Source organism: Chrysoperla carnea, chromosome 4 (assembly GCF_905475395.1).
Source record: "Chrysoperla carnea chromosome 4, inChrCarn1.1, whole genome shotgun sequence".
NCBI classification, from domain to species: domain Eukaryota; kingdom Metazoa; phylum Arthropoda; class Insecta; order Neuroptera; family Chrysopidae; genus Chrysoperla; species Chrysoperla carnea.
The window spans coordinates 38,052,259-38,079,456 of NC_058340.1; positions in this window are offsets into that span (position 1 = coordinate 38,052,259).

Consider the following 27,198-nt stretch of genomic DNA (forward strand, 5'->3'; position numbering starts at 1 on the left):
GAAAATAAACAGAATTTAACCTTTTTTTGATATATATTTTTTCTATTTAAATAACTCAAAACTCAAAACAAATATTTTTTCAAGGCCCATTGTACTGTCACATAAATAATGAAGTTTTTAGTTACTAAATTATCTGTGTAATAACCAATTTTTTACCAATTACCAACATAATTATTCTAACGGGCGACTTGGATGATTCGATACATTTATAATTCGCTACTACTAAACAATATTGAAGAAAGTGACACATTTGGGTGCCTCCCTCTCTCACCTTTGTTTCCATAGGCTTGGAAAGTATTTTAATGTTGATTAAAATGAGAAGGGATTTGCGAGTGAACTTGGTGGATAACAAATAAATTGAGCATTCATAGTTAAGGATGTAAGAGCGCCAGGGCACTTTTAGACAGAAGGATTGATTTTTTTTTATATGAAGTTGGAAGTTTAAATCAATTTTGAAAATTTTAGGGCGGTTACCCGATTATTTAAATATATAAATGACTTCAAAAGTAGGCATATTTAAAATTGGCCTTATTGGGAAACGGTAGATGGATGATATGTTTTCATAGATATCTCCAAAACTAGTCGGTAAATTAAATTGTGTCTGACTAATTAAGGATGTATGAGCACGGTAGCAGGGTTAAGTTGAAAATAAAGTACAAATAATTTCAACCACAAGTATAAGCCTGCCTTGGCGCTCGTATTTATAGACCTTTAGATAATGTTCTTGAGTTTCATCTACATTAATAATGAAAATTTGAGATTGAGCTAACTAATGGCCAAGACAGTGCCTTTTGGGGTTGACAATTTCCCAGTCCCTACAATTACTTTCTTTCTAAATTATCAACCCCCTCCCCCTTCTATAGTCCCATCAAAATTAGTTGGAAAATTAACAATATATCTGGAAATTAAGTTTATGTTAGGGAAGTGCGTTTTGCTTACCTTTCACTCTTTTTATTTTATCGGGCTAAATACTTAAAAATTCAAAAAACCCATATCAATAAACAGCATCCAACAAGGACAGATATGACCTTAGAGATGGTACTTTGCTGCTCACGAGTTTTTTACTTAAGGTGAAAGACATGATAACGCAAATAAAACAGTGCAAGTTTATTTTTATATCCAATGAAACAAAATCATAAATTTAATTCTCGAACGCAATAAAAAAAAACTTTGGTGCGTAAAATCAAATTGCCTATCAAAAGCAGTCAGATACATATATTTTCTTTTATAAATAATTTATTATTATCAATAAAATACCATTGACATCGACGAAAGATCAAATATTTTCGTATAATTTATATTTTTATTATTTTATTGAGTTTTTCAAAATATTATTTTGTTTGGTTTGATGTTTGTGGACTCATTGATTACCTTCTTGATTATTCTTTATATACCTGTACGTATTATTTTCTGCTCTATAGCCAGGTCCGTAACTAGAGCGTGGCAAAGAAGGCAACTGCCACCAAGAAATAGAGGCGCAGAACAAAACGTGTGTTTTATACGTAAAACAAAAAGTTAGAATCATGTAAAAGGCGATCATTAATTTATTCTGATTCTGATGATGTCATTAAGTTAAATAATTAGATTTTTTTGATAATACAGGCAAATTTGATCCGATTTTATTGGAATTTTGTTTGATACACACTAATTTTGGGTCATTCTTTTCAGCTGTGATGAAAAGTTTTTGCTAGCTATCGCTAATGTGCTAAATTCCAGGAACAGGGCCCAAATTTAGTAGGATTACATACTTGGTTTATCAAAATTGTATAAAATTTGGATGTGATAGAGTAAAATTAAATTTTTTGGATTCTAAAGACGTCATAAAGTTAAAAAAATTCGATGTTTTTGATACCACAGGCACATTTGATCCGATCTTATTGGAATTTTGTTGCAACCCACTAATATTGGGTCATTCTTCCCAACTGCCATGCTAGTTTTTCGCTAATTATCACTTATGTGTTTAATTCCGGGACCAGGATTCCACATTCTGGAAACCTATTAGAGCTAGCTTAATTTTGCTCACAAATTTTGATAGTTTGATCCAAATTTAGTAGGGATACATACTTGGTTTATCGAAATTGGATTAAATTTGGATGTGATAGAGCAAAATTAAATTTTTCCCTTGCTATCACTTATGTGCTTAATTCCAGCAACAGGACTCGACTTGCTTGAAACCTATTAGAGCTAGGTTAGTTTTGATCACAAATTTGAAAAGTATGATCCAAATTTAGTAGAATTACATACATGGTTTATCAAAATACCCAATATGGTACTTTTTGTTACCTATTAACGAACAATGAATATATTAATAATAATTACAATTTTAATCCAATTTTGTTTGTATTACTCTGTATTATTTACTTTATTTATTATCAACAAAATTTCGATTTTGGAGGTTATTCAGTTCCTTGTGCAAAATACCCCAGTACCATTTAGGAGAGTAATGAGTTCCTTGTTTTGCTCGGAAACGTAGCGAGAAATCAATACTTTAATTTGATACTCTATCATTTGAAAAAATTTCAACGTTTATTAATTAAATAAACAAACTCTACAAGGTAAAATCACACGATTATGGCAACTCTCCCTCATTTTGCCTTTACTCTTATGTTGAATACTATCAGTGTACGAATTACTTTGAAAAGAGGATCTTGATTTGTCCCATAATTTTTGGAGGAAAATATTACATTTCCTCATATACTTCTGCAACATTTTGGTCATCAAACTACACAGCTCGAGTATCAAATATGGTAGGAAGCAAAATCTCAAAAACAGAAAGCTGGAGTTCAAGAAGACGCGCATAATGCAACGATTTTAAGGCGCAGTGATAAGAATGCATCAAGGTCATTGGATTTTTTCCAACTGTTAGTTTTCTTGTTATCGGTTAAACAACAATGAGTAGCTTATATAAAAATTATTTTTTGCTGAACTGTGTGGGCGACTAATAATTTTCTGCGTCTCATAAATTTTATTTTTCATTGGAATAGCCACTGAGTATTAGAAATATAATAAAGACTCATTGTAGATAAACAAACAACATTATAGTAATTATAGCAGAACTGTACGTTATTTATAATGCCAGCTAAATAAATATAACTAATAATGGAAGGACAATATCTAGAGAAAAACAAGGTGTATTACATAAAACGTGGCAAAAGTAAAGCTCAGGAGTTATAAGCTTTCAACATCAGAGTTGACAGATTGTTACAACGAAAAAATGGTACAAACAGTGGCAAAAAAATAAGGCAATCAGACAAATTAACAAAAATATCAATTAAAAACGTCGCTATCTACAATGGATAAAGTGGCAGTAACGAAATCCATAAATTGTTTTATTTGGAAAAAATTTTTCGTGGGTAAAAATAGAACAACGATAACAGGCTTAAACTCCGTTTAATAAATAAATGGATATTCAGAAACCGTAATTATTTACAATTATACTGTTCAAGTTTATGATTGAATTAAATTCCGTAGTGAACCACTATTTTCTTACTATCGAAGCTTGTTTACGACTGTCACATTGAGTGCTTATTTATCAGTCAGTCATTCATCAAATAGAACAAAGTTGTATTTGCTGGATTCCCAGTTGCAGTAATGTGAAAACAAACTCTATGGCAAAGCAAATAGTGAACATCTTAAGAGTCACTACTTCCATCGATCAACAATAAAAAATGGCTTGGATTGCTATATAGTCCAATCAATGCGGCCTTTGATAAATACAGATGTTGTATGCAATACCATCGGAGTAGTTACGTAGAAACGCTCTATCTTAAGGCGAAACGTTTTTAATATTAACGGACCTTAAATTGTAGAAATGGAGTTCATGGATCTTTGGTTTTCAAGCAGTGTATTTCACTGGCAGTGAGTTTAAGCGCAACAAATCCTTTAACCTAACCTAACAATAATAACCGCAATTTGTGATATTAACAAAGAATAGTAGATATAGAAATAAATATCGATTTTTATTTTTTTCATGGGTCTAAAATAATTGAATATGTATGTGACACTTTATGTGACACACCCGTTATGATATAGGTTAAAATATGACGTATGAAATAAATAAATAAATATGCATCGGTCGTTATGGGTACACAATATTTCTGAGGTGTTGTCACTTAGCAACCAGTAACATTGGAACGCGTCACAATTTGATGTTTAGTATGAACTATATTATTATGGATATACAATGTTTGTATATATTTTCATATATTTATGGTGTTTTTCATTTTTTTGGAAAAATATAACAGAATAACAGTTTTCAACTAATATAACTATTGCTACTGGTAATAGAATAAGTGAAATTTACAAAATTTAATAACATACAAGTGAAAACAAACAGTTGACTGAGTAAATTGTTGAAATACCATGCATGTACAGTGTTGATTACTCTATCACATTACACATACATACATGTCACACATACATAATTGATATTTCCATATAATACGTACTCTACAATTTACGCCTAATTTGCGCCCTCACGGGAAAACAGTGGTGTTTACCAAAAAATATTTCAAACAAAAGTTAGTTATTTTTTTAAAAGGAATATTTTTTACAGAGAGATGAACAGACAACCGAAAATGGACTAATTAGGTGATTTTATAAACACCCATACCAAAATTTTGTTCATAGCATCAATATTTTTAAGCGTTACAAACTTGGGACTACACATAGTATACCTTGATATAATTCATATACATGGTATAATAAACTGAAAATTGAAAGAAGCCTCCAACATAGAATGAGATCAAATTCATTCGTTAATGGCATCGCAACTTCTAAACGGATGAACTGATTTTTGAATCTATATTTATTCGAAAGGTAATTTGAGCGAAAGTGCTCTTAGCTATGTCTCCAGAAAATCTGGTCATCCGTTAGAAGATCATCATCTCTTTTCTAATGGTTATCCAGTTAGAAATTCTAAACTCTTTTGAAAACATTTGAAACATGGCTAAGACCACTCCCGAACAAATTACCTTTTAGTTTTTTTCAGAAAGAAAAAATTGGTTAATCCGTATTCGTTGTATGTGTAGTCATGGTAGGGAGAATAAAATCGATGCCAGCGCTTCCAGTGAAAAATTTTGGCGATAAAGGGGGCTGTTATGACTAATTTGCAGTTCTTTACCTGTTAATGTTATAGAAAATGCCAAATTAAAATTATTGAAAAGCACTAATTAATTAAACTTTTTGCAAATTGTGAAAATAAGAAATCAAATTGCACAAATATTATTTTTCAAATGTAAATTATCATAATTATCAATTTAAATTTGTGAGACAATAATATTAAATTTTCAATTGTAATGCAATCCATACAATTATATATGCGTCCATAAAATTCTTTAGTTAAAGTAGTGGATCGAAACCCATTTTTTCAAAACTTCTTTACATATCCTGCACATATTTTCAAAACATTTTCAAAATATAATAAAAACCATATAAAATAAATTAAAATATAAAATCTTTTTTATACTTTTTGTTGCGAATAAACTTTATAAATAAAAACTTTTTTAATATTATTATGCCTTTTCATTATGATAGGTGTAAATAATATTTTTAATAGTTAAAAATGATATAAACATAAACAAGTGAAAACAAACAATTGACTGAGTTTATTTTTGAAATACCATGTAGAGAAAGTGTTGAATCTCAATGTTTGTTTGTATTATTTTTTTTTTTTCATTTGGTTTTCGAAATTTTCGAAAGTATATATTTGTTTTCGTTTTTTCGAGAATATTTCATAAGATCACGAGTTGAAGCTACCTGCAAATTTTCAACTCCCCGTATATTATAGTTTTGGAGAATATGTACATTAAAATTGTGTCCTAATTTGCGCCCCACGGATAAACAAAGACGTTTACAAAAAAATGTTTCAAACTATTGTTCTATCTGTTACGGTTTACAAGATTGGTCCTACGGACCCAAGATTCATTTTACCTATGTTGCTTATTTACGAACTTAGCCTCATTTCTTACGTCCTGAGCACGCTATAAAAATTTCAACTTGATATTTCTTTCCGTTTTTGAGATATCTTGATCACAGATAGACAGACAGACAACCGGAAATAGTTGATTTTATGAACACCTATACCAAAATTTTGTTCATAGCATCAATATTTTTAAGCGATACAAACTTAGGACTAAACTAAGTATACCTTGATTTATATTACATATATACAGGGTATAAAAATATAACTATTCTTTAATTATTTAACAAAGATTAATTGTATTATTAAAAATAATTAAATATTGAAAACTCAATATATATTAATTGAGAAAATACTTATTTGAAATATATATAAAACGAGTTATTGCATTTGTTTTCAGACTGTTTCTAGAAAGACTTAACAATAATTATTAGTACGGAGGTTTCGCAAATACTTTTAATTTTTTCTTCCAAGAGCTTCGACACTTGATTTGTTCCTCACCACTGGAAGTTGCGATTGTAGAATTATTTTGTGTAATTGTCATCTATATGACATAATTTTTCCAAGAAATTCATGAAATTTTTACAAGTATCTTAATCAGAAATTCTACAATTCAATTTATTCGAAAATACAAATTCGTTATGATTAATTCAATATAACAAAATAGATACATAACAATATTTTGCTTTATTGTATTCTGTTAACAAGAAAATGTATATATTTGTAAAATGATATAAAACCTTCAGCATCTTTTATTGTCCAAACAAATATATTAAATAAACTCTGTATAATCTTAACAACTATAGTAAGGAAAGATTTCTTGGAATCGTAATTTACATTGAAATTTATTTCTTTCTAAACAGCATAATTTAAAATATCACAACGAAAATTCACAATTCTGAAAGACAATTTTTTCGATAATTTATATAATAAGCAAAATCGAACGATACAGATGAGAGATTTGAGTTCGTATCTCAAAAACTATTCGACAAGTCATCAAATGCATCCGATTTTTGTACTTTTTGAGTCAAAAGTACTTTATATACTGAGTTTTATCGAAATTGGAGATAGAAAAAAATTTCTCAATTTTTTGCATTTTTTTTAAGGGAAGCGAGAAAACCGCAAAAAATATTTTTATTTAGGAATTTGATGAAACTCAGTGGATGGGGTAATTTTGATCCAAAAAGTATAAAAATCGGGTTAATTCAATGAGTGAATGCAGAGTTTTTAAGATATCATTTTGTCGATTTTAGCCCGTATCTCAAAAAAGATTCGACCAGTTATCAAATGTACCCCATTTTTAAACTTTTTGAGTCAAAATTACCTTATAAACTGAGTTTTATCGAAATTGGAGATAAAAAAAATTCTCGATTTTTCGCAATTTTTTTGAAGGGGTAAAATTTTGTTTTGGATTTTGATGAAACTCAGTGGAAGGGGTAATTTTGATCCAAAAAGTATAAAAATCAGGTTCATTTAATGATTGGAACTATAGAAAATTACAATGTTAGCGAGTATCATAGGTCCAAAACCACCAAAAAATTAAAATCTATAAAATTGTGAACAAAAGGGAAGATAAGTAAGAGCTATATAGGGATAGTCTTTGTTTTTAAAGGAAAAATTGCCCCAAGCGAAGCGGACGGGTATCTGCTAGTTAAAAATATTATTACAACGAAAAGAACACAGTTTTTACTGGTCTTTTTTTAATTCGCCATCGAACCTGATCACCGTTTAGATAATCGATCAAGACATGATGATACAAATTTCAATATTTATATAGATATTTTACAATATACTGAGAAACTAACTGTATTCTATATAACTACATCACTACCTCATTAGGCAGTGTCGTATTCTTGAAGATATTGATATTTTTGAGATGTTTTAATCCATGAGAGTTAAAATGGCCCCCTTAAGAAAACCCCTACAAATTCCCTTACCCCTACCCCTTACGAATTGTACAACTTTTATGAAATTATCATTTTCAATGAATTCATTAACTCAAAATCTATACTATATAATCCAGTAAATATGTATGAAAATATGGGGTTGCTGTGCAAAAGGTCGGGTAGTTTTGATTTTTGGATATGTTGTTAGTGTTGAGCCCATGACTTAAAATCCAAGTTTTCCACCTCGGGGTGCCAAGGCGCGCCGCGGGGCGCGCCACTTTTTAATGAAATATCGAAAATTTGACCATTCCTAAGTGAAATCTCGCGAACGGTTTATTTTAGAGAAAATATTATTTTAATAAATTAAAGGGTAATAAATTTGTGACAGTTTAAGCCCAACACCAGGTTTGTAGCGTAAATAATGGCTGAATTATAGATCTTCAAAATAAATTAACTAAGATAATTGGGATCAATGATATAGGTTGGTAAACCTGCATTATTAATTGATCAGCTGAGTGTTAGTAGTTTAGTTAAAACAAATTAATTCTATTGTCATGTTATTGTCAGATTTGTTGTTTAAAATGATCTGAATGTTCGTGCATGGTTATTGCTTAAAAGTATCATTTTTAAGATACAGAAGTGGCTAGGTCAAGAGAAAAACCCTCTTGAATGGGGCTGGGTATCTACCAGATTTGGGCTCTCTCCCCTCAAAATGGACAGAGATGAAGCTCCTGAATCCCTTCTTAAAATGATATCTTGCAATTGTAAGAAAGCGTGCAAGAACTCATGTGGTTGCCGTAAAGCTGGTCTTATATGTTCTTCTCTATGCACCTGTTCTCTAGGAGAATCTTGCGAAAACGTTTCGGAAATAAATCCGTTTGAGGGGAGCTTTGAAGACGAAGACGACATGCTGGCGTCAATAAATAACTCTAAACATGAAGATATAGGAGAGTTAAATTTTCCACTGGATGAAGAGAACAAGGAGCATCAGGCAGAGCTTGAGCATTTCCATCCTGGCCCATCAAAAATGCGAAAACTTTAAATAGATACTGTTATCGTTATTTGTAACAAATACTTCCAAAGTGTACTGTATTGTTTTAACTAAATAGGACATTCATTGATAAAAAAATGTTAATATATAACTCCTACAAACACACTTTTCATTCTTTCTTTCGTAATTTTATTAATACTTTCTTTTATTCTTTTATAGCAAATAAACTAACATACACAATTAATTTATACGGCGTTTGATTTAAACAATTATATTGTGGAAATATTTTTAAAAAATCACGATTTTCACAAATCTTTGAAAAATTGGTTTATTTTGAAGGTTTGTATTTCAGCCATTATTTACGCTACAAACCTGGTGTTGGGCTTAAACTGTCACAAATTTATTACCCTTTAATTTATTAAAATAATATTTTCTGTAAAATAAACCGTTCGCGAGATTTCACTTAGGAATGGTCAAATTTTCGATATTTCATTAAAAAGTGGCGCGCCCCGCGGCGCGCCTTGGCACCCCGAGGTGGAAAATTTGAATTTTAAGTCATGGGCCTAACACTAACAACATAGGAAAAAATCAAAACTACCCGACCTTTTGCATACCACAATGTATTATTTTACTGAACTAATACAAAAAATAAAGAATTCATTCAATTATATTCTAATAATTATAATTTTAGTTTTATAATTTTTATAATAATGAAACTATTTCTAAGTATATTTATTTAACATTAAGTTAATTTAACAGGATATACATTACATATGTAAACACTATAAGTGTTTATGTAAGAGCAATTTTTATACATACGATTTCTCTCATAAAACATTCTTTTAGATATATAACAAAATACTCGCTTCATCAACATTTGGATACTATCCAAAAGTTTCTAATACTTAAAATAGTGTTTGGGAAGAATGAAGAGACAAGACCAAGAGTGAAAAAAGCTATAAAGCATGTAAAACTAAGAATATAAACCAAAAATATAAAAATAAAGCCTTATAGTAGAGTACAAACAACTTTACCAGCTCAATTTTTTTATACGATTCTAGATTCTAGGGAAAATAATTTAAAAGGTTGATTGGACAATTTAGAACAAAAAAGGCTTCTTACAAATTTTCCCTAAAACTAATAGTTTCAGAGATATTAATTATTTAAAGTTCGAAAAAAATGTGACAAAAACATTAAAATTTTTGGTTTTTCATATTGTTTTTAAGGATTGAAAGTGGCTAATGTCGCAATTTTTTCGAACTTTATATAATTAATCTCTGAAATTTATCTGTGAAACTATTAGTTTTAGAGAAAAATTGTAAGAGACCACTTTTGTTCTAAATTGTCCTAATAACGTTAAAATGTTTTTCCCAAGGCATACTATATAATTTTCGCAATTTTATTAAGCAACAATCTGAAGAAAATCGTGTAAAGAAATTAAAGTTGAATAGTTTCTTGTACTTATGCGCCGATTCGTACTGTACTGTTAGCTTAGTCATGTTATAAACATTTCAATTGTATCTCAGTGTCACAAAAATGCACGGATTACAAATAGTATCACATGTAATCTGTGCATTTTTTGTGACACAGAGATTCCCTACTGTAGTACTTACAATAACTTCTCTATGGAAAATTAATAAGTACATGTTGTTATATATATATTAAATATTTACGCACAAGAGTCCCTTATATTTCATAATAATGATAAAACATAATCCTTATACTAAAAATTTTATAAGTTCTGGTTTTAATTAAGATTTATTCTGTTTCTCTGATATTTTTTCGGATATTAAAATTATATACATGGATAATAAATGGAAGATATCGTTATTATATTATTATAATAAATCTTTTACCTCTTTTATGTTATTTAGCGTCGTTAAACCCATATCACACAGGACTGCGTGTTTTTTGTGAATTATATTATAAAACTGGTTAATCATAGAATAATATTTTATGATTTTTTTGGAATCAGATGGATATAAATATTTTAGATAGCTTTATAGACAATGTTAGTGTATCAAGTTTTATGTCTTAATTAATTTTATCAAATTACATACCCAGCACAAACTTTATATAATTTTCTTTGTACGGTAGAACTTAGTTTGTATTTATGTATATAATGATTTTTTGCTAACTCCCCTCAAAATCTTACCCCACATACTCGTTTAAGTCAGCCGCGGTAGTCGATACACACTCTCACGGAATATTCTCGCCGAATATACTCTTAAAAGTTAACCAAAGTTGGTACAACCTTTGCGATCTTTTGATTTAAAGAAAACGTTTTTTTACCGTAACTTAATAGACTTTTTCATTTTAAAAGTGATTACCATTTGTTTCCGACATTTTGTCAAAAAAAGTAATGTGATAGAATGAGTATCAAATGTCTTGTATCTTTATTCAACTTATAACTGTCTATTCGAGAAAATTATGAATCGTAATTGGAATGAAAAGGTTTAAGGACCGGTATCTGACACTAGGTATAGGTTGGGTTCCAGTTAGTTCGCCATTATTATCAATTTTTGCAATTTTATTTTATTTTTACGTAATATGAAAATATTCTTGGAGAGTGCACTTTGATTTGAAATGTTTTTGAGATCAGAGAACATCTTTTGTTAGCCTTTAAAAATGAGGAAACATTTCCGAGTCACATAAATCTGTTTTCTGTTTTGAAATTTCTTTTGTTACTTATAAAGCAAGAGCATTGTAGTCAATTGATTTTAATTTGAAATGAATTTTAAAAATCCGTTCGGCGTTTATCTATTTTTTTCAGTTTTGAGTTTTTTATCGTTGGTTATAATAGATGGCCATTTCAATTCAAATTGTGTTAAGTTGTTATTTTTCGCACTATTTAAGAATGAAAACTATCGGAGTTTGCTAGAATTATTGTTTTAAGGTATTAAAACAATAAGGTATTAAGTGTTATATAAGGTAATTTTGATACAAAAAATTCAAAAATCGGATTTTTACTGGAGTTTTAGGTTATGTGATATACAGATTTAAAATTACCACTTTTGATTTTATTATAATAAAAAAAATATGTGCTTTTATGACTCAAAATCAGAATTTTTAAGTATATTTCTACATAAATTTTAATTTTTATCAAATTTTATAATTTATTTTTCACTACTGAAAGTACCCTATTGAAATAAATGACGTCCGAATGGAAGTTCCTGCCAATTTTTCATTATAATTACATCTATTAATCTTAAGTATTGAATACACAGAGTGGGTTACTAGTCTAGTTTGTATTTTGTACACTCCATATATACGCTCCATATTTTGTACACTCCATATATCATCTCATTTTTGAGATTCTCTGCATAAATCCATCTTCCTAAAATATATTTTTCATACGCAAATTTATACGAAATAATAAACAAAGAATTTACATTCTGATAACAAAGCAACATACAATTGAAATATCTACTAGAGCATATTATCAAGATTCAATTATAACCTACATTATATAGGCCTTATAAAGTGCCTTATTACTTCATCACCATAATGCCAAGAAAGACTTGTTTTAGAAGACACAGGCAGACATTGTTAAAAGCATTTATTAATAAATGTATGTGTGTTCTATTTATGTATGTATCAAAGGACCAAGTTTTGATATTATTTGTCTACATGAATCCTTGAAGGATCATAAGATTGTATTATAAATGATAATAATATAGTATATACATATTATAAGTATATTACTTAGACATAATCTTCTAAAACAGAATAAATTAGGTACAATTGTCTTTTATCATAAAAGAAGGATGTTTGTATAATTTTTGGGACAAGAGATGTAAAAAAACTCTGGTATTAATCATCATCCACTGTATGTATTCAGGGTTTCTTTCAAAAGGCGAGAAATGATTACATATTTTGAGAAAATATTTAATGAGATGTATGAACTTTTGTCTGCATGTTTTTCTTGCCGTATATCATTTTGGAAACATTTTGTTAAAGAGGTTTCATGTGGCAAGAAGATCTTTCCCAATTTTATAATAAACAAGACGTGGGTATGGTCTGGTGCGAATCTTGAGGTCCACTTAAGGTTAATATGCTTCAATGGACACTTCAACGAAGTTCATATCATTTTTTCGTGCGAAATCGATGAGGAAAACATTTTTTAAAAAACTAGCCCGATTCGAAACGACTAAACTGAATGTTATGAAATTATTTTCGGATCATATTGCTGTTAAGAGGCTTCGATCGACACCTCAACGAAGTCGATATTATTATTTGCTCCCGCAATATCGACGAAGAAAAAAATGACTACGGACGTATGTACGTACGTACGTACGAACATAACCGTACACGTACTTCTTCTGTAAATATCTTGTCCTTTTCGAAAATCGATTCAAAAATCGCTCGAAAAATAGATTCTTTGACTGACAATTCGATATTTATTTTTTGTTATATTTTAGTCTTGCAAAATTATAAATTTTGTTCTTTTTGAGTAGCAAAATACAATAGGCCTTATTATCGATTTGCTTTTGTTTCGGACAGTTGTCAAAAAACGAATATATTTTACCTTCATCAAACAGCTCTTTTTTACAAAGATGAAAGATATGTGATATGTTTTTACTTGATTTACATCTGTCCAATACAAAAGAATTTTTAACTGAAAAGCCCTATTAGAAAATTCAATTAACGTGAATGAGTTTCGACCATGTATATTATTGCTAAATAAATATAGACAAAATCGTTTACCGTGGTGATCCTGATTAGGATACTAGGATAGAATTATTAAATTATTGTTTTGTCATCGGATCTTGATATGTATGATAATATATGCTTCAAGCTTAATCAGACAATTAGAAGTAAGTCAAAATTGTACCATTTTATAATTGTTTCTTATCCGCATATAAGCGAGTTAAAAAACAGCCCTATAAATTTGATTTTGATTCTAATATAAATTTGTGGTATTATTTATTATACATTATTATTATTTTGAGATAGGAAATGTATAATTTAAGGTAAATATTGTTCTAATTGTGAAATCCCCTGAGTTTTCGGTTTTAGTGAGTTTATTTATTCAAGCAGCTAGAGCTGCTCTAGGTATCATATCCTCTCATTAAACAACTTACGGGAAATTTAGAACAAACACCTATCTAATGTCGAACAAACAGATCAAAACAGTATACCTAATTGTGTATACTCTATCGTTGGTTGGTTGGTTGGTTAGTCTTTGATTTATGTACTCTGATGGTCAAATAAGAATATACCCACTGTCTATTAATATTATTACTCGAAACAATCTAAGGTATTTTTCAAGTCAGAGGTATTTTTAGTGTAGGTACCCATCTTCATTACCACCCTAGTGTGTTTTTCATCAGAGTCAGGCCCGGATTTACCATGCAGGCATTGTAGGCAGTCGCCTACAGCGTCAAGAATTGAGGGGCGGCAAATTTTAGCGAAAACTTCGAAAACTTGTTCAATTCGCGGGAATTGAATTTCCCGCCTGGTTTGTTGGCACGCGTACCAACATCAAAAGTGGAAAATGTCTGAATCGAGAAAAAAATCGATTTATAGAGATCGACACTGACTTAATATCGAATATTCGATAAGTTTCTATATAATCATGTTGATTTCTCCTATACGTGTTGTGAAATAAAACATAACCTCCTCTGTGATTATTTACGAACATTGGCGGTCGAGAATTCATTGTGTTAATTCATTGTCAACAATACGTGTGCTGCCAATAAGCTAAATTTGGGCCAATAAGCAGTAATTTTTGTACAAAAGACAATAGCATAAATAATGGTATTGTTGAATGACATTAAGTCATATACCTCATTATTATAAGGCTACTGATTATAATTAAATAAAATATTTGCTTTCAGAAAAATGCATTCTATTGAATAAAACAAACTAATTCCACCATTTAAGAAATTTCAAGGGTGGCGGAGGGGCGGCAATTTTGGCAACTGCCTAGGGGCGGCTAATTTCTAAATCCGGGCCTGATCAGAGTTAAAAGAGCAAAAAATGTTACAATTGATCAGACATATACTTAAATATAAGTAACGTAATCACAATCGTTTGTAGATAAAGCTACGCATAACCTTGTAGGAATCATTGACCAACAATGGTTTGATAAACGATTATTAAAAAAAAGCGCTTCATCAAACTAATAAGTGGATAATAATTTTAATTGGGATTTTGAACCAAATTTTTGTTGTTGATAAAAATTGAAAGGTTATGTATAAGTTTTATAACAAAAATGTTTTAATTCTTTACTTTTTCATGATAATTTTATAGTTACAGACTGTTTTTAAAAAACTTTTCAAAACAGGAATGAAAACACCCGAAAAAAAAATATTATTCACTTTTTTATGCAATAAAGAACGTTTTTCAGTTTTTAAACTATAATTGATTTTCTTATATTTTAGTCTTGCTAAGTAAAAGCCTTCCATAATAAAAATGTATCGAAATTTTCATCGGTCATGGTAGGCTTTAAAATCACACCACAAATAAATAAAGGCAAATTTAATTTAGTTTCCTTGATCGTTCAAAACTATTGTCCCAGCTTTTCCCAATTCACCCATTCTTATTTACTGCTAATCGGGAGTAATGGTGTCATCAGTAGACAGGAGTGGGGATAATATCTTATAAGAGTCAAGTTTTTAAGTTCAGGTATTACCGATATAAAAAACCTTACTCTTTAAGATTTCTAAAATTTCCGTTCCAATCTTGTCAAGCTTCTGTTTTGCAGTGTTCACCATCGTAAACTAAAGATGAAACTATTACGATTATTTGTGGTATTACTTCAAATAGAGATTAACCCATCAACTAGGCTTGAAAGGGTATATTGGGTTATAAAGTGGATAAAGTTTCAAATTGACCGATTAAACTTGATTTTCATGTTTCCTAAGTGTTCAAATATTAAAAGAGAATCAAACCTTAAAAATTTACTTTACTCGCAATTTTTCAAAGAAAAATACACAAGGAGTAGCAGATATAGTACGATGTTTTTTCTTTGGTACTTTATATCTAAACGATAACAGAAACTAACAGTAAGTAGACGAACATATTTTCATTATTCATAAAATAATGACTTTAATTTGTAGAAATTTTATTGGATTGATTTTATGCTATGTTTTTATGGAAGTACTATACCATCACGTTGAGAGCCTGACATAAAAAGAGATTAGCTTCATTTAACAATTCTTCGTAAACTGTTTGTCTGCAAGCGATAATTGAATTTTTTTTTTAAATCTGAGTAAACAATTAGAATGAATTTTTATTGACTTCAAATTGATGCTTATTGCTTAAAATTATAAATAAATACTCCAGTCGTTGAAGTCAATTATTGGATTTTAGACCCATTGATTACACCTACATTTTTATTTAAGATACGGTATTATTAAATTTTTTATCTAGTTGATGACTTTATGTTTTCCAGAGGGTGTTATATTCAATTTAATGTGACGTTACATAGCCTATAACCGGAGAAAAATCAACAAGACTCTTATAACGGTACCTCATATTTCCAACTTCGATAAGTAGTTTAGAAGCTACGAGAGGTCAAACGAATATAAATACCGACCAAACACGAGAGAATTCAAACACGACAGAAAGTTTTTATTACAGGCTATTGCAAGGCTACATGTCTTCGGCAAGTTTGTTTGATATTTGTAAAATAGTGTTTTTCAGTTTTGAAAATTGCTATTGGTTTTTGCTTAAAGCTCTATATAATTCGTAAACGGTCAGCTTTACGGACAAATACTCTAGATTTTTATTGTTTAAAATTCTTTTGAAATTGCTTTCAGTACATTATTGATTCCATATTTTCTATGTTTTACAAATATGCCGTGGCCTGAATTCAAAGAAAATAAGATTGTTAAAAAGTATATGATTATGTTACTTTATTTCCTAAATGAAATTAAAAATATAATAATGATCAAATTGTTATATTTTTAAAGAATAAATAAACGAGTTTTCTCATTTTTCTGGTATAATTAAAATGTATACAACATACAAGAGTAAAAAGTTTTGTGGTATAAGAGGTTTGGTTCTTACTTCATTTACATAATGAATTATTAATATTTACACTAAAATTCAAAAGGATTCCTTGTAATAAGTCATATTATTACTTCCATCGTTTAAAAATGAAAATTTATTCATGTTTTATTCTATAAATAAATCATCTTTTATAATTCAATTTCGTAACGATAAAGCCGTTAGATTTTATCTTTTGGAATTTTATAACTTTTTTCATGGGTTCTAAGTCAGCTAATAGGGTGTTACACCGATGATTTTCTGTAAATTATTTTTAATATCTATCGATCCCAGTAAATATTCAAATTGAGGCCAAGTTATTCCAACAACTTCCAAGTTAAGTTGGAAGTGATTGATGAAATATACTTAAAGTTATAAATTATTCGAAGGAACTAAATTCTGTGAATGTACCAAATCTCATACTTTGTGAGTGTACAAGAAATGCTATATAAAATGCCCTTATAAGATTGATTGTTGAGAGCTTCAATTTGTGGAAGTCCATAATGATGGTTAATTGCCAAAGACAAAAATAAGTTACCTTGTGAAACTTTCATTTTGCATTCCACTTTTATTTGATAAAATTGTTAAATGTTTCGAATTTTATCCCAAAGATTTGAGAATATTGTTACAGGTAGCTTTCTGTTAGTGTCGAAACTTTGAGAAAATTGTAACATGTGGCTTTTATTTATATAAAAAATTTTGAGCAAATTTTTGAATAACAATTTTCGTCATATAAAGTCAAAAACAAATTAGACAGTAAATAGTAAGTTGTTTTTTTAGTTATTCTACAAGTTGGCGTTAATTTTATTTGCTTATTTGAACTCTTTTCGTGCCCTTGAAAGTTCTAAATTGCTACACAATTATTAGGTACTGTCTAGAAATTCACTGTCTATTCGAATATATAACTGAAACAGAAATTTGGAATCATCTAAGTATTGTGCATTTGTAGTTTCATTTTTGCCACCCTGAACGAGAAATTAAATCAACATTTTACTGCCGAGTAATGCAGACTTCCGTTAGGATTAAGTAATTTTTGGACTCTAGTAACTTTTGGAGGGATGATTCTAGGTATATTAGGGTGTGGCCATCTTGTTTGATTGGCCACGCACTGTGTACCTCTCATGATTAACACGTTTTTATCGATAGTTTGTTTATTATTAAGAATAATAGAAAAATTTTCACAATGATACTTAAAAAATGCTTTAAAAATAAATGAATGTATTAATTTTAGACACTCCACCTTCCCTAAGAGCAAAAAAAATTAAAATAAAATAAAATAAAATTATTATAATCATTTAATTGCTCTTCATATGAACAAAGAAAGGCGCTATAGATAGGTAGGTATTTGCATTTATTACTAACTAAATGGAAATACTTTCTCGTTCTAGAATTCTAGAAACGTATATTTTTAGTCTTCTTCGTTTTATTTTAAGTATCATAAAAAACAAATAATAATAATAATAATAAAGTAAGTATAACAATTATTAATATTATATTATAATCATGCAAATAGGAAAAGTTATTTGGTTGAGAGTACTTTAACATTGTTTTTATAAAATTTTATCACTTAATTTAATATTTACAATTGTTAGCTGTTGGTAAGAGAGAAAAGACTATTTATACTCAATTGAACACATTATCATTTTCTGTGTAATTATAGTATCCTTTTTAAGTGATACCCCAAAAATGGGAGGGGGGAATAACATGGTAATATGGGTGAAAAAATTTCATACTTTATACATCGATATGAAGAGAACCTAGTCAAACATGACATGAACTACAAAGTTTTCGTTCTTATCGTTTCGTTTTAAGCTTGACGAATTTCCGATTTTTCCACTATAATAGATATATGCACTGCAAAGTTCATATGGAAGTTGGCAGTGCATACACATTCACGTACAGGTTTGCTTAGAATTTTTACTTCTAAGACCCCATTTTGGTGTTTCTTGTAAAAAAAAATCATATGGGTATAACTGTCAAATTGACGTGGAAGTTGTCAGAAAAGCTTCTAGACGGGCTTGGAGTTTAGAGTTAGCATTTTCAATAAATTTTTTCTGAAAACCAAAATATTAATCATAAGCAAAGGAAGCAGGATCAGCAAAACAGTTTTTCATTGGAGATAGGGAAATCGAAATAGTTAATAAATTTAAATACTAAAAGACCACATTTTGGTGTTTTCTTGTAAAAAAAATCATATGGGTATAAGTGTCAAATTGACGTGGAAGTTGTCAGAAAAGCTTCTAGACGGGCTTGGAGTTTAGAGTTAGCATTTTCAATCAATTTTTTCAGAAAACCAAAATGTTAATCATAAGCAAAGGAAGCAGGATCAGCAAAATATAGTTTTTCATTGGAGATAGGGAAATCGAAATAGTTAATAAATTTAAATACTTAGGAGTATTTTTATCACATAATGGTAGCTGGAAATTTCATCAACAGCAAATGATACTTAAATCGAAACAAGCACTCATATCTATGAGAAAGTATATCTATAAACTCAAAAACTTACCGATTAAGATTATTCTGATGTTATTTAATGAGCTGATTATACCCATTCTATCGTATGGTAGCCAAATTTGGGGAGCACAAAAAATTGAATATGAAAAGTATTTTGTAATAAATTTTATAAAGAAATATTAGGGATAGCAAAATCATCATGCAACAGCGGTGTTCTAGTTTTTCATTTTATCTCACTATTTTTGACTTACTATGGAAGAATTAAAATGGCAACTCATAATTACAACAAGCAGGTCTTGCTTGTGGGTTAGAAATAAATATAAAAGAACAATTGAATGTTGTGGAAATGACCTCTGAAAATTGCGACAGGTGGACAAACACAAGAATAAAAAACAAGTGCAGGAATACTATTTAAAAAAGTGTGAGACGAAGTGAACTCTAAAGTATGTATACTTCAGAAAATGGCGCACCATACCTATAAACACTTAGAGCTAGAACAATGTTCGAAATTCATTAGGAAACAAGATGTGTGTTTTAGGTGGTGGGCTAAAATCTGGACAACATTCACTTATGGATTGTGAATTGGTACCAGAGGAACAGAAAGCGATAGAGTGTTTGCATTAGGATTGAATAACCTAACGAACATTTTGAAAGTTTCTGATTATGACAAAATAGTAGTGACGAAATTTCATACTATCGAAGAGGAAAAGTTTGTTGTTTTAATAACCGAGTTACACGTTAAAATATGACAATTAGAGCCATGAAGTTATAAAGAATTCTAAGTTATTTTATTTAATTTTTACGTTATTTCGTATTTCTATCAAAGTGTACAATTTAATTTTGTGCTATTTGGTAACACACACTAAATAATACAAAATTAAATTAAATAACATAGCAATTTGTTTAGACCAAAACAAAGAGACGTGCCTTGAATTAACGTATGAACCTTGACCTTCACACGGAAGTTAACAATTTATTAAAATATCAAGTATATTCCACTTTAGTTTATATTAAGCTTATAAAAGAAATTCACGTAGGTACCAGGATATGAAAGTGGGCTTTACATCTCTTCGTTTAGGTTTTTCTTGAATAAAGGATACATTCACAATAAGTTTCCTAGTAATAAATATTAACTAGAATTCTAGTATTGATACAATATATTGCATCATATTGAGAAAAATCGAATGCAAAAGTTTTTCATATTTTACATACAATAAGACTTCACTAACTATGCACGCTGATAAAAGTACATCAGAGTTTAAATAAACATGTTCAAATAAAATTACTAAAGCGTTATTATTTCTGTAGCTTTACATATAAAATATTCTCTTTGTTTTTACAAATGGAAAATTTTTTTCTTCATTATTCCATATTTTATTTTATTGTTTTTCCATATATTATTTTATTCGTTTTTCTACAATTTTATTATCATTAATTTTCATAATGGAATAAATGTACTTCTGGCTCTTCTAAGTATAACTTTCTCAATAAGAAAAGTATTTGTAATATTTAATTAATTGTTGTGAGCTTTAGTTCATATTGTGGAAGTCCATATTTAACAATTTTTTGGAAAAAATTAAAACTTTTTACAATTGAATTTTTCAAAAATTTTATTTTATTGTATTTAATTTGCAAATTCCACTTTATGTTTATTTTTTATTTAAACATATTTCGGCTAATTAATCCATTGTCGAAAACAATATTATGAATATTCAAGTAGGTGCAGTGGTAGGTGACCCCTATTTATATCAAAATTTTTAATCGTACATATTAAAAACAAAATACGTCACAAAAAATATCTTGAAGGCAAGTTTTAACCGAAAATCAATTATGTAACATGAATTCTTTAAACATTCAATAAAAGTGTAAAATACACCTTCATTGAATGAGTTATATGATTATAAAAATAAAAATTTTTTGAAAATATTTATCAATGGATTTACTACAAAAGATATATAAACTGTTTTAGTTTAAAAATTAAGTAAATAATAATGATTAAAATGAAATTAGATCAGAGAAAATAGTTTTAATGGAAAGCACTCAATTTGTTCGTTTAAAAGGATGTTTGATCCATTTTTATGCTTATGGATCTCTAAACCCTCCAACACATCAAGTCTAAGCCTTTTTTTCGCAACGTGAAGTACTTGGTTTGTGGTTATTTTCTAACAAATGGTTAGCAAATGCCGAATCTGTCCGTTTCAATCTGAAAGAGCGTAAGTGTTCCGATTTTCTGACCTCAAAAGATCTTCCAGATTGCCCCACGCAACTAGAAGGACATTGAGCACACGACAGTTTGTAAACTCCTGATTTTTGTTTTTTGTCCAATTTGTCCTTGTTGTTAATAAGGAGGTTACCCAATTTTACCGGGAGTTTGAATGCTGTATTTATATCTTGTTTTCTCAGAATATTGGAGACCCTTTCGTATGATTCACCAAAATACGTTATCAACTTGATATTTTCTTTATTAATATTTCTGGACTCTGGAATTGAATTTTTTAAAGTAATAGCTCTTCTTATTTTACGTACCATGTTATCCACTATGCCCGGATCACAACCATTATAAGAGGCTATAGCCTTTAATGTGTTAATTTCCTTGAGGAAATTGGAAGTGGATAAAGATATATTAAGTGCGCTATATTTACCATTGACTGGTAAGCTGCCAATTTATGGTTTATGGGATGAACCGAACATTTGTGGATCATGGTATCAGTAAAAGTAGATTTCCAGTAAACGTTAAATTCCAGTTTGTTGTTGAATTTTTTAATATTTAAGTCCAGAAAATTAATTTGATGTTCGCTTTCAACTTCCAAGGTAAATTTAAATACATCTTTTTGTTGAACGTATTGGTCATATCCAAAAAAGTTTCCAATTGTCTCTGAGTACCATCAAAACATACAATAATATCATCAACATAACGATACGAGTGTGTTGATTGGCTTTATGTGAGACGAGTATTTGATTCTCAAACTTTTCTATAAATAAGTCGACTAAGGGCGGACTTAATGGGGAGCCCATAGCAAGCCCCGAAGTTTGTCTGTATATCTTATTGTTAAAAGAGAAATATTAATTTGTAATAATTAAAATTGCTCTTGTAAACTCAAATCATTAATTTTATTATTGTTTTTTTTATATATTTTAAATAATCTTACCTACTTTGGAAACAGAGGTATCCTGAAACAAATAAATAATTAATTAGGAAATATCTTTTTATTAGGAATTATATTTCTAATATTTTTTTCGAGCAACTATGTTTTTTCATGCATATATTTTTTCTAAAAATGTTTCTTTGTTCAGTTACGATTCTGTTATATACATATGATTGAAAATATCAACATAAACCTGATCGCATAAAACAACTAGTTTTTAAAAATTTAAGCAAACAACTTAAGCAAAATAAAACTGAATATTTTATAGTCTAATTACTTCGAAATTTTGAATAAATCTATCGGACTTTGATAAAGAAATCGATAAATTTTTGAAAATGGATAATTTTTTTTAATAGGTTTTTTTTGTTGTAAAAAATACAGTAAAGGAATTTTCCAAAACGATTCACGCAAACTTCTGCACGCGGTTTTATCTGAACATTGTTTTCTTTGATAAAATTTTCTCGAATATCTCTGCTTCTATTGATCGGATTGAGACAAACAAGAAAATGAATTGTTTATTGAATTTCTGCATCGACTTTGCCTGCTATCGAAGCATGAACATAAAATAACCTCAAAATCTCAAGAAAACGGCTGCAATCTCATATTTTTAACTTTCCCTGATTCCGTTGTACCTACAAAACCAGTTCGAATTTAATTTTTGTACTTAATGTGCTCGTATTCACGCAACATTTTTGTTTGAAGCATATTTCTTTAAAACTAATTTTTCTAGTTTAAACTTATGCCAAGTTAAAAAAAAAAACACCTGAATATATAGCTACTTTAAAATAATTCGATACAATATAATATGAAATACGTTGAGAATTTTATATTGAGAAATACGCATGAGATTCTTAAAATAGATAATAGCATTATACTGATTATCGACTGATTCGGTTAAACCTCTAAAACAATATTTATGAATACAAACTAATACGATTGAATGGCAGTTTTGTAATTACCTGAATTCTCTTTCTTGACTGATTTTGAAAAAGATTCGGTATCACAATAATTATCGTAAAATACTAGTGATGTACCGACTCTCCGGTCACTTTCGTTGCCCGTGACTATTCGGCAAAGAGCGCGGACTCTTCGGCTTGACGTTATGCGAATCATTGTCCGGTTGGTAAAAAAAATCCATGCATGACTTTCTTATTTAGAGAAGTCTTTATGTTTGCACAAAAACAGTGCTCAGACCCGTGCAAAATCATAAATAAAGAAACAACGCGAAGTAAGCCAACATGCTCACAGACGGTGGTTGCGATTTAAGCTGTATAGGAAGCGTCATAGAAATTTTCGAATATCCCCGGAACTGTGTTCGGATTGGCCAACTGGTTGGACATTTTCCAACCGACTAATCGACTAGATGGCCAAAGTCATAGTCGGCACATCTCTATTAAATACGTTTGTATAGTTATCTAATATAGAAAGAGATATACTGGGTATTATTGTAATTAATGTTGTTAATAACTGCAGTACAATTTGAATTGTTCAGAAACACACAACAGAGTTTAATCAAACATATGTTTACGTAAATTCAATTTATCGAATTAATTGTTGGATTATAATACATGTATTGTTTCCTTAATAGCTTGTACGTGAATGGACAATCATAATACTTATTCAAAAACTATACCTGAACAAAAAACAAAACGGGCTTAATTCAGTTATGAGAATATAGCTGATTTAATTTTATAATCATATTTATCTCATTAAAATGTCTATACATGTTGACGTAGTAATAACCGGACGTACAATAAGTTTTTTGAAAGAAACAAAAAAAAAAAAATTTATTATTTTTTTCTTTAAAAGGAAAATTCTTCAGAAATCTTAACGGAGATTTACAAAGAGGCTGAAAAATTTGAGAAGCTTCCAAATAACCATTATAGAAATATTCGTTATAATTTTTTCGAGTACTGGTCGGTTTTATCGATGATGTGTATTAATTGACTTCTAGATACACATACGCAGCACCGATCCGTTGACAGAAACGTGAATTACGAAGAAGTATGATGGCGTCTCAAATTCGCCGGAAATAGTACCTACTAGTAAACGATGATACTTATACTTCCTGGTCTTATATTTTAGTATAATTAAGTTTCCTAAGAGAAAAAATATTATTTTTCGTTATTAAATATTGTAGACTAGTAATGAAAATCCTTTAACAAAAACTAATCTCTAACTCTTTGGTTGGTAAAATATTTCATCAAGTTCCTTCATGTGCAATCAAAAATTGTCAATCAAATGTCTGTGGTTTATGTAACAAACCAACTACCATTTTTGTAAAAATAACTAGATCAAAGTCTAGTATATGCACCAATGTTATGAAGTTAAATTTTGGAAATTTTTCAAAATTTAATGCCTTTGGCACTTCCACTAGAACATTTATTGTTTCATATGAAAAAAAATTAATTCTTTTACGTTAAAGGAAATTAATACAAATATTTAGTGCTTAATATATTTCGACCGCGAATAGGGTTGCGTTTTGAAATACGAGAAAAAAAAATTTTTTTTTTAAATATTTTTAATTCATTGTTTACACCGTTATAACAAATTAAAAAATATAAATACCGCTTAAAAATGCTGTATTTAAGTGTAAAAAAATATTTAAAATACATTATAATTTTGAGATATTTAAACGCAGTTTTTTGGCACTCTCTGTTGATGACGTATAAGTATGTGATCTGTCAATTGGTGACAGTTCAAGGTATAATTTACACTTAAAAAAAATGAACTTACAACACAGAATTTACACTCGTTATTATTAAGTTTTCTAATAATAGTCGTAGAATAGTATAATTTAATAAAATACCATATAAAATGTAAGTAATTAATATCATACAGTATGTCAACAAATTTTACAAGCCCGTACTATGATGTCACGTCCGTATAAAAATTTGAATTTTCGTTTTAAAATTAGAAATTTTTAAATGCTCTCACTGCTTTTGTACTTTTATTCATTAATTTTAAGTAGTTCAAAAGATATTAATTACTAAAAGAATGGTTTAGTTTAAATGTCCAGTCATTAAAGTTACATAAGAAAAATATTTGAACCAAATTTAAATTTCATGAATATTCCCTGAATTATTTCGAAAATCGTATTTGGTTGGCACCTAATATAAAATATATTGAAAATATACACATAATATTGTAATATTTCGTTTTTAATAATTTGCTTTTTTGATGTGGTTTTATTTTGTCTGAATATAATTAAAATAGAAATAAAAATAAATATCTACACGAAATGAAAGAGTTCATTTTTTTTATTAGTATGTTGTAAATAAAGGTTTGTATGTATTTATGTTTCTGGGTATAATTCCTGATTCTAAACATTATATTGAACAATCTAATGGTTCGAATAGGAAAAAAAATCTTTGACAGTCATGTTCTCTCGTATTACGGATATTGTTTATTGAATGCATTGTTGTCTACAGAGCTAGTTAATTTTATTTACTTGTATTGAATTATTAATCGATGATATCCTAAAGGTCTATTTTGTTTGATAAAGAATCTGATATAAATCCCGTAGGATTTCTTATATATACAATACAATATATACGTGCGCTCAATAAAAATGAAACTTTATCTATATATCAAATATTTAATTTGTGTAGTGCCACCAAATATATCTGATATATAAATAATTTTACATTTTTAAGTGTAAAGCCGCCTTTCGTTTTGATGCCCTTATTTAAATTCGAGGATTTACTTCTTAGGGTAGACCATGGAAAAACGGAAATAAGTGCTCCTGTGCCAGATTCGAAAACACAATTAATTATCTAACACCGTGATTCATTATCACACTAGGACGATAATAAACTATTTTCCCACTCATACTGAGTGAGAAAAGTACTTTTCTCACGGGCGTAGATAATACTAATTTTTTATGCACTTCCATGATATGGGTATGGAATAAAAAGGTTTGCTGAGAAGTTTAGGAATAATATATGGAAAGTCGGTTGGCCATGCAATTTTAAGGTAAACATAACCTGATTTTGCCATTACTTCTACCATATTTGATATGCCCAAATTTTTTACTTTTAAATTAAAAATTTAAATAAAAACTATTAATTGAAGGATAAGCTGTTATTGTACTCAAAAGTAAAAAATAATTATTTGTACGAGTCACTTATACGTGACTATATTTATTTGATTTTTTTAATATCTACAAAACTACATATGTATTAAACTCAAATATATTGAATGAAAATATTTTGCGGAATCCTAAAAAAATGTAAATATTATATTTATATTTCCAGACCTTTTTAGAAAACACAAAGGGGAAGAATTATTATTTGAATTATTATACTTATGTGTATGTAAATTCAAATGTTTGAAAATCGCCATCGGCTTATTAAAACCATTGCAGTAAAAATTTATGTAGGTATTTTTAAAAGTTTATATGTATATTGAAAGAAGAGAAAATAAATAGTAATGTAAAATAAAAAATATGTATTCTATGTGCAAAAACAAATCACTTAAATTAGTACGATTATACAAACTCGGATCTCGACAGTCGACAATCTTGGGTGAGATATCACTATATCAGGCGTAGTAACAGAGAGCTGCCTGGTATGTATGTATGTATGTATGTATGTATGTATGTATGTATGTATGTATGTATGTATGTATGTATGCATGTATGTATGTATGTATCTCGAGAACAAATGATGATATTGGCATGGGACCAGTTTCATTTAACGCATAATTATGTAACTTAGCCCTTAGGTTTTTAGGATTCAGCCGGTCAAGCCGTTTTTTGTACCGAATGAAAAATTGTATAATTGTCACTATTATCACTTATCATTT